Consider the following 12,768-nt stretch of genomic DNA (forward strand, 5'->3'; position numbering starts at 1 on the left):
GAGAGGGCCAAGCATCGCCGCGCGTGGCCAGGGCGGCAGCAAGCCGGTGTCCCAGGGCAGGATTTGGCCCTCGGGGTCCCTCCTGATGATGATGATGAGGAGGAAGAGGCCCAGCTCGGTGCCCAAGTCCCACCGGAGGCTGGCGGGGCTGGTGGGGGGTGGCTGGCGGCGGCTGTCACCGTGCCGCAGGGTCGTGCCGTGGTTGCCCTCCCAGTGGGGACGGTGCCCAGGGCAGGCGCTGGCCGGGGAAGGGACTGGGGAGGCGGCCGTGGGTGGGAGCCGGGGAGGACGGAGCCCGGCAGCGGGACGGGGCGAGCGGCTGCGGGGACAGCGGTGCCCCGCGCGCCCCAGCGCAGCGTCGCCAGAGCAGCCCTGTCCCGGAGTGACCCCGCTTGGAGGCAGCAGCGTCCTCGGGGTGGGCTCCCGGCAGGGTCCCCGCTCGGCCCCGAGCCCAGCCCAGATCCCAAACCAGCCCCTGCACGGCCCCCTCGAGACCCCAGACCCGCTCCCCCGGCACGGACCCTGCTCGCAGCCAGCACAGGCACCCGGCGCGGCCCCTCGTGCCCCCTGCGCCGGCGTCCCCCGTGCAGACCCCGCTGTGACCCGGCACCCCACAGACCCCGCTGTCCCCTGAACCCGGCACGGGTGCCACAACCGCCAGCACCAACCTCCAGCACAGCCCCACTGACCCCCCCAAACCCCGCCAAGCACAGACCTCGCTCTTTGCCAGCGCAGACCCCACCACCCCGGCACAGACCCCGCCGTCCCCGGGAGCCGACAGCCACCGCTCTGCACCCGGCTTCACCAGCACCGCGATGCCACGGGCGTCCCCCCAACACCCCACGAGGGACGGGGGACCCACCCCACCCCTAGGGACCCACCCTCGCTGGGGAACCCACCCCACCCCTGGGGACCCAGCCCCGCACGGGGACCCATCCCGACCCCGGGGACCCACGCCTGCCCGGGGGTCTCCTCCTGCCAGGGGCACCCGTCGCTGCCCCGGGGACCCCCCCTCAGCGGGCGGCTGCAGCCCGGCGGCCGCAGGGGCCGGTTCCCCCCCCCCCAGCAGCAGCCACTAATTCGGCGCAGCTGGGCGAGGGCTGGGCATGTGTCTTAGATCAGGGAGCAAGGTCAAAGCGAAGTAAGACAGGAGCTGAAAAAAGCAGCAGCGAGTTCCAAAACCAATCCCTGGCCGGGGCGGCGGGCGGCGGATCTTCCTTGGTGGCCGCTTACTCAGGCGAGCCCTACAAACCGCCGCCATCCCCCGGCCCCTGCCGCCATCGCCCGGCCCCGCCACCCTCCCCGGGCGGCCGGCAGCAAGGCCGGGGGACGCTGCGCTGTCGTCCCCGGCCCCCACCCAGGGCACCGCTGCGGGGATGTCGGCCGACAGCCAGGTTATCCTCGTCGGGGGAGGCAGCACCCTTGGGTGCTGCTCGGTGCCCGGCCACGGGGCGGCAAGCGCAAGCCCTGGTTTCTGGGGGGCTCTGCGCCGGCTTTGACCCCCCCGCCATGGTGCTGAGGATGTTCAGACCCCACAGGGACCAACCTCTGGGACCCCCCAGACACCCGCAGGATGCGGGAGCCCCCGTGGCCCTGGGTGCCCCTGCAGCCACCACGGCCACCCCACCCCCAGGATTACGGCGGGACGGGAGCTGCGCCCAAAGCCGATCAGCCGCGCCGACAACTTTCCCTCCCGCCCGGCTTATCCCGCGCCGAGTTAAGCCGCTTTAGCCAGGGCCAGGCGAGGGTGGTCGGGGGGCACCAGGACAGCCATGGGACGGGTGGGACGGCTGCAGCGGGGTGTGAGGGGATGAGCTGGAGGACTTGGGGACCGTCCCCGCACCCTGCACCCCCGCCACACCGCCAGCAGCCAGCGAGCCCCGCGGCCAGGCACATCGCCGCGGCCGACACCGGCCGGCTTCGCGCCCAGCTCCGCGGCGGAACGCGAGGGCTGGGACGCGCCTGCCGGCTGCCCCCGTCCCGGCTCCCAGCAGCACGCCGCGCCGGCACAGGGCTGGTTAAGTGCTGCTCCGGCTGTTTCTCCTTCGCGGGGCTGGGAAGCGGAGACGTGCTGCAATACCCCAGACGGGGCTGCTCCCGGGGCATTTCCGGACGGGAATCTGGCAGCGGAGCCTGCGCTTGGGCCCCATCCAGCCCGGGCTTGCAAAGCCCCGCGACCCGGGGAGGAGCGCGCCTGCGTCGGGGCGCAGCCGCCCCCGCACAGGGGCCTGCTCGCACCCCCTTCCAGCGACCGCCGAGGCGCCGACTTTCCGCACCAGACGCTGCGAGGGGAAACTGAGGCACGGGTCCTGGTGTCAGTCCCGCCGCGGAGCGCGGAGGGGAAGGAGCGATGCTCCACGTGGAGCCGGGCACACCGTGCCAGGATGAACTCCTCCGGCAGCCTGGGTGTCGGCAGTGCCAGGGAGCTGTGGGGGCAGAGACCCCCGTGCCCCTGCCCATCCCCACCGGCGCGGCCAGCACTGGGGGTCTGCACCCCGGCTGCTCGGCCGCGGTGGGTGTCGGTGCCCCCCACCCCGGGGACAGCGGGGGATGCTCTGTGCCGCGCCGGGGCACAGCGCCAGGCACCGGCACCGCGCACCCCGCGCTCGAGCACCTCGCCCAAACGGGTCGGGCTCGGCGAAACAGCCTGGGTTTTCCAAGGAAAAAATGTTTCCTCGGGAAATTCCCGAGCGGTTTTCATGGGGGTGGAGGGGTGGGTGGTGAGTGGGGGGCAGAGGAAGAGGAGGGGGACGGGAGGGCTCTGTCACCCCGGCAGCAGGTTTGCTCCCCACCAGCACAGCCCTGGTCCCAGCACAGCGCGACGCAATCCCGATGCCACCCCGACGCCGTCCCCATGGCGGGCAGGGAGTGACGCGGGGTGACCTCGCCGCACCCCGACCCTGCAGGGACCACCCAGGGTTTGCTCAGCCCCCCCGCCAGCCGCCGCACACCCCCAAACCGCCGCCAGCTCCCGCCAGGCCTCGCTCCCTGCGGCCGCACGAGCCCGGGCAGGGGCTGGCACGTTCGGCGCCGGGCACCGTGCCGCCATGGGAAGCCGTGGCACGGCGGCGCGGGAGGACGCAGCTAGAGACATTCTGGCAGTCCCGAAAATCCGCAATCCCAGCACCCGACAGGGGCACGGCGGGACCCTGCTGCTGGCCCCAGCCGCGGCTTCCCCTCGCCAGAGCCCACGGGCGCCCGCGGCACGGCCGCAACGCTCTCGCGAAGCCGCCGGCAGCCGCTTCCTAACTGCCCGCCGCAGCGGCTCTGGTAACCAGTTACCCGGTAATGAGTCCTGCTGCGGAGAGAGATGCAAATGACGGGGAAGCGCTCATTAGAGGGGTGGCGGGCGGCTCTCCGGCCCGGCGAGGCTCCCAGCCCTGCCCTGCCGCCCCACGCCGTGCTCGAGCCCATTTGACGATAATTGCTCCAGAGGAGGAAATCTATTTGCATTCATCATAAAGTATTTATTCACGAGAGCTTATTCAGAATTTTTGCTGCTCGCCGGCCTGGCGCAGCCAGGCTTCCCAGCCTGCTCGGCAAACCCTCACGAGGCTTCCCCGGCCGTGCTGCGGGGGGAAACTGAGGCACGGCGGGCGCAGGGTGGCCGCCGGAGCTCCCCGGAACGCAGCCGGGAACGGCACGAGCTGCGGGGCAGAACAGCCTGGCACAGCCACGCTCCCCCAGCCCGCGGCACCGGCGGCCGAGGTGGGGACACCCCAGCCCCGCTCTGGCAAAGCCCCTCCGGCAGCCGCGCCGGGTGCAGAGCCGCGGTGCCCGGGGTAGCCCAAGGTGCAGGCAGGCCACGGCGCAGCCTCCCCGCAGCCCCCTCCCCAGACCCTGGGCTTCTCCCCCCCAGCCAACAGCACCCTCCAGCCACCGTCCCCACACGGCTCGCGGCTGCGCCGTCCCCATGGCGCGCTCCAGCCGCGGCCGCCACGTTGGCTGGGCCAGCCAGGACGGGTGCACGGGCAGCAAGCGGGTCCCACGCCGCACTCACTGCCCCCGCGCTCAGCCCCGCGCAGGGGCAGACCGGGGGCCTCGGAAAGCACCCGGCGCTCACCCCGCGCCCGGGCCCTCGGGGGTCCCGGACCCCTGGCCAAGCTGCTGGGCAGGGCCCAACATGGCGGTGCCCGGTGCCCACCGGCGGCTGCGGGAGCGGGAAGGGAGCAGCGCCCGGCAGCGCAGCGCGGGGCAGCCGACGCAGACCCCACGGCGGCAGCGGTTCGTGCGCCAGCCCTGGGCCCATCACCCCGCCTCGGGTCCGCCCGCACGCACCCCAACTGGTGCTGCTGGTCCCCAGCGTTGCCAAGCACCCCCCAACCCGGCGAGCGGCGCGCCCGGGGCGCGGGCGGGGGTGAGGATGCCCCGGGGACGGCGCCCAGCAGCGCACGGCCAGCACCGGCAGGCAGACGAGCCCGGAGGGGGCCGGGAGCCAGCTGTGGCGGTGAGAGCGCCCGGAGCCGCTCGCCGCCTTCCCGCAGACGCGTTTGGGTCCCCCGGGTGCCTCAGCTTCCCCAGCTGCCTCAGTTTCCCCCCGTGCCTCAGTTTCCCCAGGAGCCGTCTCCGCCCGTCCCCCTCAGGCTGCCGGAGCCGACGGCTCAGCCGCTCCCCCGGGGTGACCCCACGCACCCCCAGGCTACGGCGCTGCCTTGCGCAGACGGGGAAACCGAGGCACGGCACCCGCCATGCCAGCCCGTGGGAGCCGGAGGATGCGATGGCGGCGATGGGTCCGGGAAGCGCCCTGCGAGCAGCACCGGGGGAGCGCGGAGAGGACCCGGGCCACGGCCAAGGAGACGGCCCCCCGCCCCGGGAAGCAGCCCGTGGCCGGCAGCGCGGGGGCCACGTCGCTTCCCAGCCGAACCCCCCCGGGGCTCCAAGGAAGGGAAATGTTTCATGGAACTGGAAAAAGAAAAAGCTCTGCCAAGCGGCCCCGGCGCTGCCAGCGCCTCCGCCCGGGCCCACGCCAGCCCCGCTCCCGGCACCCGGCGGCGACCGCGGCTCCGGGGACGGCGGGGCTGGCACAACGCCCGCGACCCAGCGCGTCGCCCACCGCGGACCCCGGGGTCACGGCCCGGGAGCTGCCGGGACGCGACGTGGTGACGGCGGCAGCTCGCACCCCAGGAGCGCGGAGGGAAACTGAGGCAGGGGACGCCGTAGGGCCGGCAGCATCATGTCCGCGCCGGGGAGGACAGGCAGCACGTAGCCCCTGCACCGAGGACGCCGGGACCCCCCCAGCCCCCCGGGGCTCTGACCCCGGCTTTCGCCCCTGACGCAGGAGGTTTTATTTCCCTCTCAACGTATTTTTAGCCCTGCCTGCTCCGTCCTGGCCTTTCCGAGGGGGATTAATTCCCCCCCCCCATTACACACCAGTAAAGGTGTGGGGGTGCAGAGAGGGGTCCCCAGCTCTGGGGGGTCTCCGCACCCCACGACGGGCTCGCGGTGCTCGCCCCGCTGCGGATCCAATCCCCGGCGCGCTGGAGGAAGCCGCCGGCTAAAAATAGCCCCGGCCTTTCGCCGAGGAGCCAGCGACCTTGCGGGAGGCTCGGCCGCCGCGGGGGCCCGGCGGTGACGGGGTCACGGCCCCCGCGCAGCCCCACGGACGTGCCGGGGGTTCGGCACCTCACAGGCTGCCCGCAGACTGGGGACACCCCGCCACGACCATTCACCTCGGGACGGGGAAACTGAGGCAGGGGCAGAAGCAGGCTCCCCCGGGGAGCAAAGGGAGACGGGGAGGGGGTCCCCGAAGGGTCAGCGCTGCCCGGAGCGTGGCCGGGTCCCGTGCCCCGAGCGCTGCAGGACGGCTCTGCTCTCGGGGGGGGTCTCATCCGCTTTCAGCAGCGCGGCAGAGCCTTCCCGGGGAGACCCGAAGGCCGAGCCCGGCCGGGTCCTGTTTCGGGAGGGTTCTGGACGCCTCCCAAGCGGCAGAGCGGGGGCTGCCCGGACAAAGCGGCTTTGTTCGGGACGCGGGGCTCCGGCGGTGCCCGGCGCGGAGGCTGTGCCCGTGGCCGGTCCCCTTGCCCCCACTCGATGGGTCAGCGCTCGGGGCTGGGGTGGGGGGCGAGAGCCAGGGGCTGTTCCCCACCCGGAGGTAAACTGAGGGCCGGGGTGGGACTGCCCTCGCCTCCCGGCCGCCGCTGTAACCGCTCAGTGACACCGCCATAGCGTGGAGACGGCCGTGCCAACCCGCCTCGTGACGCCGAGTCCACCCGCCACCCGCCCCGGGCCACTTGCCCGGGCTGGCCCCGAGCCATCCCCTGGGGGGGTCCAAGGTCCCCTGCGGGAGCCGATAGCCCAGGCCCCGGCTCCGCGGCGCAGCGGAGGGAAACCCTGCCCACTCGACGCCGTTACGGGGTGCAGCGCTGCCAGCACCGCTGGCCCTGGGAGGGGGGGACCTCCTGCGTCACCTCAGCCCCCCCCTGCTGCCCGACACAGGGTGTGGGGGGGCCCTGGAATGCCCCAGGGTCTGGGGGCCGCGGTGCTGATCGCAGCCCGCACACGCTCGCACGCTGCCCGCCGCACGCAGAGCCACCAGCACCCACATGTGCACCCACGGGTGCCGGGCACAGAAACCCCGGGGACGGGGACTGGCTGAGCGGGCAGCGTCCTCACCACGGTGACACCGGGAGAGCTCTGGGCGGCCACCTCCTGTCCCCGTCCCCGCAGGGGACGCAGCGAGGCCGCGGCTCGCCCGGCGCTGCTGCCGGCGACTCCCCAGCGCCCGGCGAGCAGGCTGGGGAGCGCGTCCCGGTCCCTGCGGCGGCACCTCCGGATGCGATGCAGTCATCGCTAATGCATCTGCACTCACTTACGGGGAGGAGAAAACGTTTCCAGGTTTCCCACAAAGTCCCATTAAGATCCCAGTCCCGCTCTATTTTTAGCGCCCGCATCAACGCCGCCTTCCCCAGCCACCCCGGCGCTCCAGGGCCCCGTGGGGCTGGCACGGGCACCCCGGCCACGCGCCCGCCTTTGTGGGGAGCTGAGCTGCACCGGGACCAGGCGGGCGGAGCGGGCGAAACGCAGCCCTGCCCTCCCCAACTCAGCAGCTTTGCACCCATGGGTGCACCCGGGCGGGTGGGGTGCCCCAGCCCGGCTTTCGCTGGAGAGCAGCAGGGGAAGGAAACGTGGTGGGAAACACCAGTGCAAGCTGGGCGATGCGCCGTGGGGCTGGGCACGCTGGCGGTGGCACTGGGCGATGCGCCGTGGGGCTGGGCACGCTGCTGGGCGATGCGCCGTGGGGCTGGGCACGCTGGCGGTGGCACTGGGCGATGCGCCGTGGGGCTGGGCACGCTGGCGGCAGCGCGTCCCTGCAGGTGCAGGGTCGCACCCAGCAACACCCGTTTGTCACCCAACGATGGCCGGTGGCTGCCCCCCGCCCCCCCTGCAGCCCCCGGGCCCCAGCAGCGCCTTCCCCGAGGCAGGCGGTGCCCACGGGACTGGCCCCGCGCCCTCCTGGGCTATCTATGGCCATGACCTCAGCGGGAGCCGGGGCAGGCGCCCGGCCGCGCACCCTCCCTTCTCGGCAGGGTGGCCGCCACAGCCCCCCCCGGCACAAAGCTACTGCCAAGCCAGGGCTTCTATCGCCTGCGTTCGCTAATCCGATGGGATTCGGTGTCGGGGGCTGCCCACGGGCGCAGGCTGCTTCCAGGGGGGCTCAGCCGCGCGGCGGGGAACGCCAGCCGGCGAGGGCAGGCAGCCGTGCCGCGTGTCACCGCGTCAGGCGGCAGGCCGCGGCGGCGGCACGGGAGGGGACGCGGGTGACCCGGCTGCGAGGAGGTCGAGCGGGGGCCGGGGTGACCTGAGGACACCCCGCAGCTGCAGCCCGCAGAGCTGGGGGGGGACGGGGAGGGACCCGCTCGCCCGCTGCTGCTGCCCGGGGGAGTGGGGAAGGGGTGGCCCAGAGGAGGGGAATTTCCCCGGCTTTTTTCTCCAACAAACTCCTCGGCTGGTGCAATTAGAGAAATTTGTTTAACAAACTCCCGGGGGAGCGGAGCGGGAAGGTGGGGTGGCGCGCGGCCAGGGGCGCTGCTCGCGCACGCCCGCTCCCTCCTCGCCCGGGCCTTTGATCCCCGGCGCGCTTCCCCGCAGCCCGCGCCGCCACAGCCCCCCGCAACCGGCACTTCGCAGCCCCCTCCGCCCACTCACCCCCATCCCATCGCCCCAGCACGGCCCCAGCACCCCGGCACCCCGCTGCAGCGTCGCGCGCGGCCCCCACGTGCGCGCCCGTGCACACGCCCTGGCGCGAAGACACGCACGGCGCTGGCCGGCGGGCAGGCGCAGGCTCCGGGCGCGCGCTCGCGCACGTTCACGTTCGATCTCTTTGCTCACGCAGTGCCATTTCCATCAAAAACCCTTTGCTCGGCACTTTTCGCCAGCGCTGCCTCATTGGTATTCGCGCCGCGCCGCGCGCCCGTCCTGGCGCACAGGTTACTGAAGGAGATTTTGCGGCGCAGCGTGGCGGGGCTCACGTTACAGCCCGCGCCGGCTCGCGCTCCCGAATCGCCGGGCAGGAGCCAGGGAAGGGCGGGAGGGGGGTGCAGGATCCGGCACGCCACAGCTCCCGCCAAGCCGCCGCGGGACGCCGCGGCCTCGCCGCCCGTCGCAGCCTCGTCGCCCGTCACGCCGGGGCGAGGCGGGCCGGCAGCGGGGAGCTTTGCGGCAAACGGCGTGACGGTGGCTCCCCGGGGAGAGCCGGCAGGTCACCGCGCTCTCCATCCTCGCCGGCAGCCGACTGCGCCCGCCGCAGGGTGGGCGCAGCCCGAACAGGGGGGGCCCGAGCAGCGAGCGCGGCGCACGCCTGGCGTTGCCATCGCTCTGGCTGCCGGCGCCCGGCTGAGCCCCGGGTGCACCCACCGTGTCCCTGGCGGGACCGTGCCCCGCGACGGCGTCCCGGGCGAGGAGCGACCGGCAGCGCCTCTCGTTTCGGGGCTGGTTGGGGGAAAGGGGAAACGTCTGGGTGGAAGATCAACATTTCTCTCTCTGGGTTTTTCTTTTTTCCTTTTTTTCCTTTGGAAGCAAAAATATTTCTTGGTTTTTCGTGATCAGAAACACGTTGGGGGTTTTTTTTGGACAACAGCCGGTCAAATACTGTTTCCCCGCGAAGGGAATGCAGGGGCCCTTTGCAAGGAGAACAGAAGCTTTCTCAAAAAACAAGATAAAAAGCAAATTTTTTCAAAAAATCCACTGGCCACAGCCACCAGCAACTCCCAGCGGCGCGGGGTCAGCAGGCGGGCCCGATCCCGGCATTCCCGCGCCAGGCAGGGCTGCCCCGGGTGCCGCGGCGGTGGCTGGGAGGGCGATGCCCACGACGGGCAGCCCCGAGCCCAAACCTGGGGATTTTGCCCAAAAACGCTGATGTGAGCTGGCGGCTGGCTGGGGAAGGGAGGATTCACGCGCTCTGCACGCGGCGGCAAGTTAACCGAGAAATCAATCCTTGGCAGGGGCTGGCCCGCACGTCCCCCGGCGCCCGAGCGCTGCCGCACCGGGGCCGCGGGATCCTTTCCCAGCTCGTCTCCAGGAGCTGGGAAGCGCCGGGGCTTGGCGGGCGGCGTGGGGCGTTGGGCCCCGGCCAAGCTGGCACCGGTCGGCGCGGCGGCGGGGGATGCCTGCCCGGGGCCGACGTGACGGCCGGCGAGCCCAGCCGCCCGCCCGGGAGCAAGCCAGGCCCCGGGATGCCCAGGGGACCCCGCGCGTCCCCCCCCTGCAGCCGGCACATCCCGGGTGACGCCGTCTCGGGGTGCCCAGCCGGGCAGGGCAGGGCGCGAAGCTGAGCTCACGCTCTCGACTGCGCCGATTCGGTGCATCCAAAGCTTCCAAAGGAGCTCTGGCACCCCAACGCCAGGTGGCTTTGGCGCTGGGCACCTCTGGCCCCCCACGAGGCCGCGCCCCTCTGGGGCTCAGCCCCCCCAGCTGCGTCTCGGGGACGTCACCGGCGATGCCACGCGGTGCCAGCCCGACCCGGCAGCGCTGAGCACCCATCGTTGCCCCGGCCTCTCCCCATCGCCTTCGCTGCCCTGCCCAGCACACCCCACGCTGCCGCGGCAGAAACCCCCCCCGCGGGTCCCTGAGGAGCAGACTGTGCCCCTGGGACCCCCCGGCTCGGGAGCAGGGACTGGGGGGGGCAGGAGCCCCCTGGCCCCCTCCCGCGAGCACTCGGCCCCCTCGGGGGTTGCTCGGTGCCGGCACGGCCATCCCTGCGCTGGCAGAGCCGCGGCACGGCCGGGCGGCAGGCAGCGAGCCAGCCTCGCGGGCAGGAATTTCACCCCCCCAGCCCTCCCCCTTCCCCCCCCCAGCCAGGGACCCCGGGGACACTCCCCACCGCCACCGCCGTCCCCATCCCTGCTGCCCAGGGCTCGGCGAGGCCCCGGGACAGGCGCAGCCTCACCGGGAGAGCCGGGGGGGACGATGGGCACCGCTCGGGCTGCGGGGAGGTGCCCAAGGGGCGGGCAGGGCAAGCTGTCCCTGTCCCCGGTGCCACCCCAGCCAGCCCCCGAGAGCCCGGCCTGGCAGCATCCTGCCGCCGTCACCCCCACGGGCAGGGGCCACGGTGCCCCGCTCTCCCTCCGGGCCCCAAACCCAGATCCGTCGCGCAGCCCCGTGCCAGGACGGATCTCTCGCCGCCGCCGCCGCGGTTTTCCCGCGGGGCTGCCCGGGGCTCCCAGGTGCCGCCTTTCCCGCTCTTCGCTTCGCCTCGCCAAGGGCTCGGCTGCCCACCGTGCCTCGCCACGCCGGCACTGCCCCGTCCACGCCGCACCGCAGCCACCCCTGCCACAACGCCAGGTCTGGGCAGGCTCAGGCTACGGCTCGCAGCCCCCGGCCCTGGCCCCCCGCGCTCGGGGGGATCAAGGAGCCCCAAAGGGAGCAGCGACTCCCCACGCGCTCCGAGGCAGCCGGGCAGCGCGCCGGGCGCCGGTGGCTGAGCTTTGTTCGGCGAGCTGCAGAAGCGCGCGCGCTGGCGGCGCTGGGCTCCCTCCCTGCCCCGGTGCGGAGCGACGCGCGGGCAGGGAGGGAGGGAAGCGCGGGCAGGGGCAGAGCTGCCCGGGGATGGTGAATTATTGGCTGGAGGAGGGCAGCTGATTTATTGCGCGAGGCCCCGGCCAAGTTCAAGGTGATGCGGCGGAGAGCGGCGCGGCGCAAGCGCCGGCCATGGGGCCGCTCAGCTCTCACCCGGCAGCGTCTCTCCGGCAGCAGGCCTCATCCTGCCCGCCGCCCCGCGTGCCCAGCCCAGCCCTCCGATCCGGCTTCGTAACCGCCCTCAGCACAGGATCCGCGCGTCCCGCGCCAGGAGCTGCGATCGGATCGGGCCGAAGCAGGGGGTTCCAGCGGTGCCGCCGGCGCGAGCGGCACGGCAGGGCTGGCCGGGGCAGGCGGGCACGGCGCGGCGGGCGCCTCGCGGGGAGAGCGAGGATCTCCCAAAGGTTGCACTCAAAGAACGGCCGCATTGTTTTTCCCAAACAATACTCCGCAGACGGGAGAACTGAAAGTGTGTCGCAACCTTCCCCCTCTCCCCCTGCCGTGCCCGGCTCGCTGCTCCCGTCCTTTGGCAGCCGATCTGAGCTCCCGGCTGGAAACCAGTTCGCCCGAGCTACTGGTGCAAGGGGTGAGCACCGGCGCTCCCTCCTCCCGCTGAAAAGCCGCCGCGCTTTCGGGAAGGAGGTTTGCCAAGGGATGCCCCGGCAAGACGTGCCCGGCAGCCAGGTCCCCGCTACGGCCACGTGGCTGGGGAGAGGCGAGGTCCCCCTCGGCACCCGGGCGATGCCGCTGCCACCGGGCCACGCGGCCGCAACACCTCCTGCAGCCCGGCTCTGTCCCCCGGGCACCACGGCATGCCCGTCTCCCCGGGTGACGATGGCGTCTGCCGCCAGGCTGCTCCCTGATGCCCCCAGGACCGGGTGCCGCCGGCGACGGCACGCGCGGGGGCTTGCGTCTGGCCGCTGGCTCTCGCTCAGGCAGCGCAGGCACGTCGCCTCTGCGCCGAAACCAGGTCTGAGGAAAGCAGTGGGAGCCAGCGTCCCGCCGGGGTCTGGTTGCAGACCCTGAGGGTCTGGGTCCCACCCCACCTCGCTGCCGGCCGACAGGCACAGGGGTGAGTACCGGGAGTGCCGGGGCGACTGCCATGCACCAGAACGGAGCCAGAGGTTTGCAGGAGCATTGCTGGCCGTAACGCCTGCACCTCTCCCCCCAGGAGCATCCCAAATTCACCCCCATGGCAGAGCCAGGAGCCGAGGATAACTGTTACGGCTCCGGAAACACCACGGGAGAGACGCGCGGGGCCGGCGGCGGGCGCTGAGTGCCGGGGTTATTTCGGAGTCGCGGCAGCCGGAGCCCCCCCGCTCCACGTGGGCAGGGCGAGGCCTCGAGCGCGGCGGCAGTGCCGGTGCCAATCCGGGCAGCTCCCTCTCGACTCCCGGCCTGTCCCCGAGGGGGACAGAGGTGACCGAGGGGAGCGATAGGAAGTCCCCGAGCAGGGACCGAGGGCTGAGGAGGGCACAAAGTCACCCTCCTTGCCTGACGGGAGGCTCCGGCCAGGCCCTGGCAGGGAGCGTGTCACGGACGCCGCCTTTGCCAGGGCTATTTTGGTGCCGCTGGGCTGCCAAGGCCCAGCTTGGCCCAGCTCCGGGCGGGAAGGGCGGCTGCCCGGGTGGCAGCCGGGGTCCGAGTGGCCGTGCCGAGCCCGAGGTGCCGGCGGTGGCGGCGGGGAGATGCGCGAAGGCAGAGGCAGGGCGGCTCCCGCGCACGTTCCAACGTCTCCACATCACCATCTGCGGA

General features: G+C 73.1%; 1 protein-coding gene across 3 annotated transcripts in view; it reads right to left on the reverse strand.

The window, feature by feature from the left end:
* The window catches only part of NFIC (nuclear factor I C), a 38,156-nt gene that overhangs the window by 24,336 nt on the left and 1,052 nt on the right, over positions 1-12,768 (reverse strand). The gene's annotated exons all lie outside the window — the stretch shown is intronic.

Source organism: Opisthocomus hoazin, chromosome 27 (assembly GCF_030867145.1).
Source record: "Opisthocomus hoazin isolate bOpiHoa1 chromosome 27, bOpiHoa1.hap1, whole genome shotgun sequence".
In the NCBI taxonomy this organism is placed as follows: Eukaryota; Metazoa; Chordata; class Aves; order Opisthocomiformes; family Opisthocomidae; genus Opisthocomus; species Opisthocomus hoazin.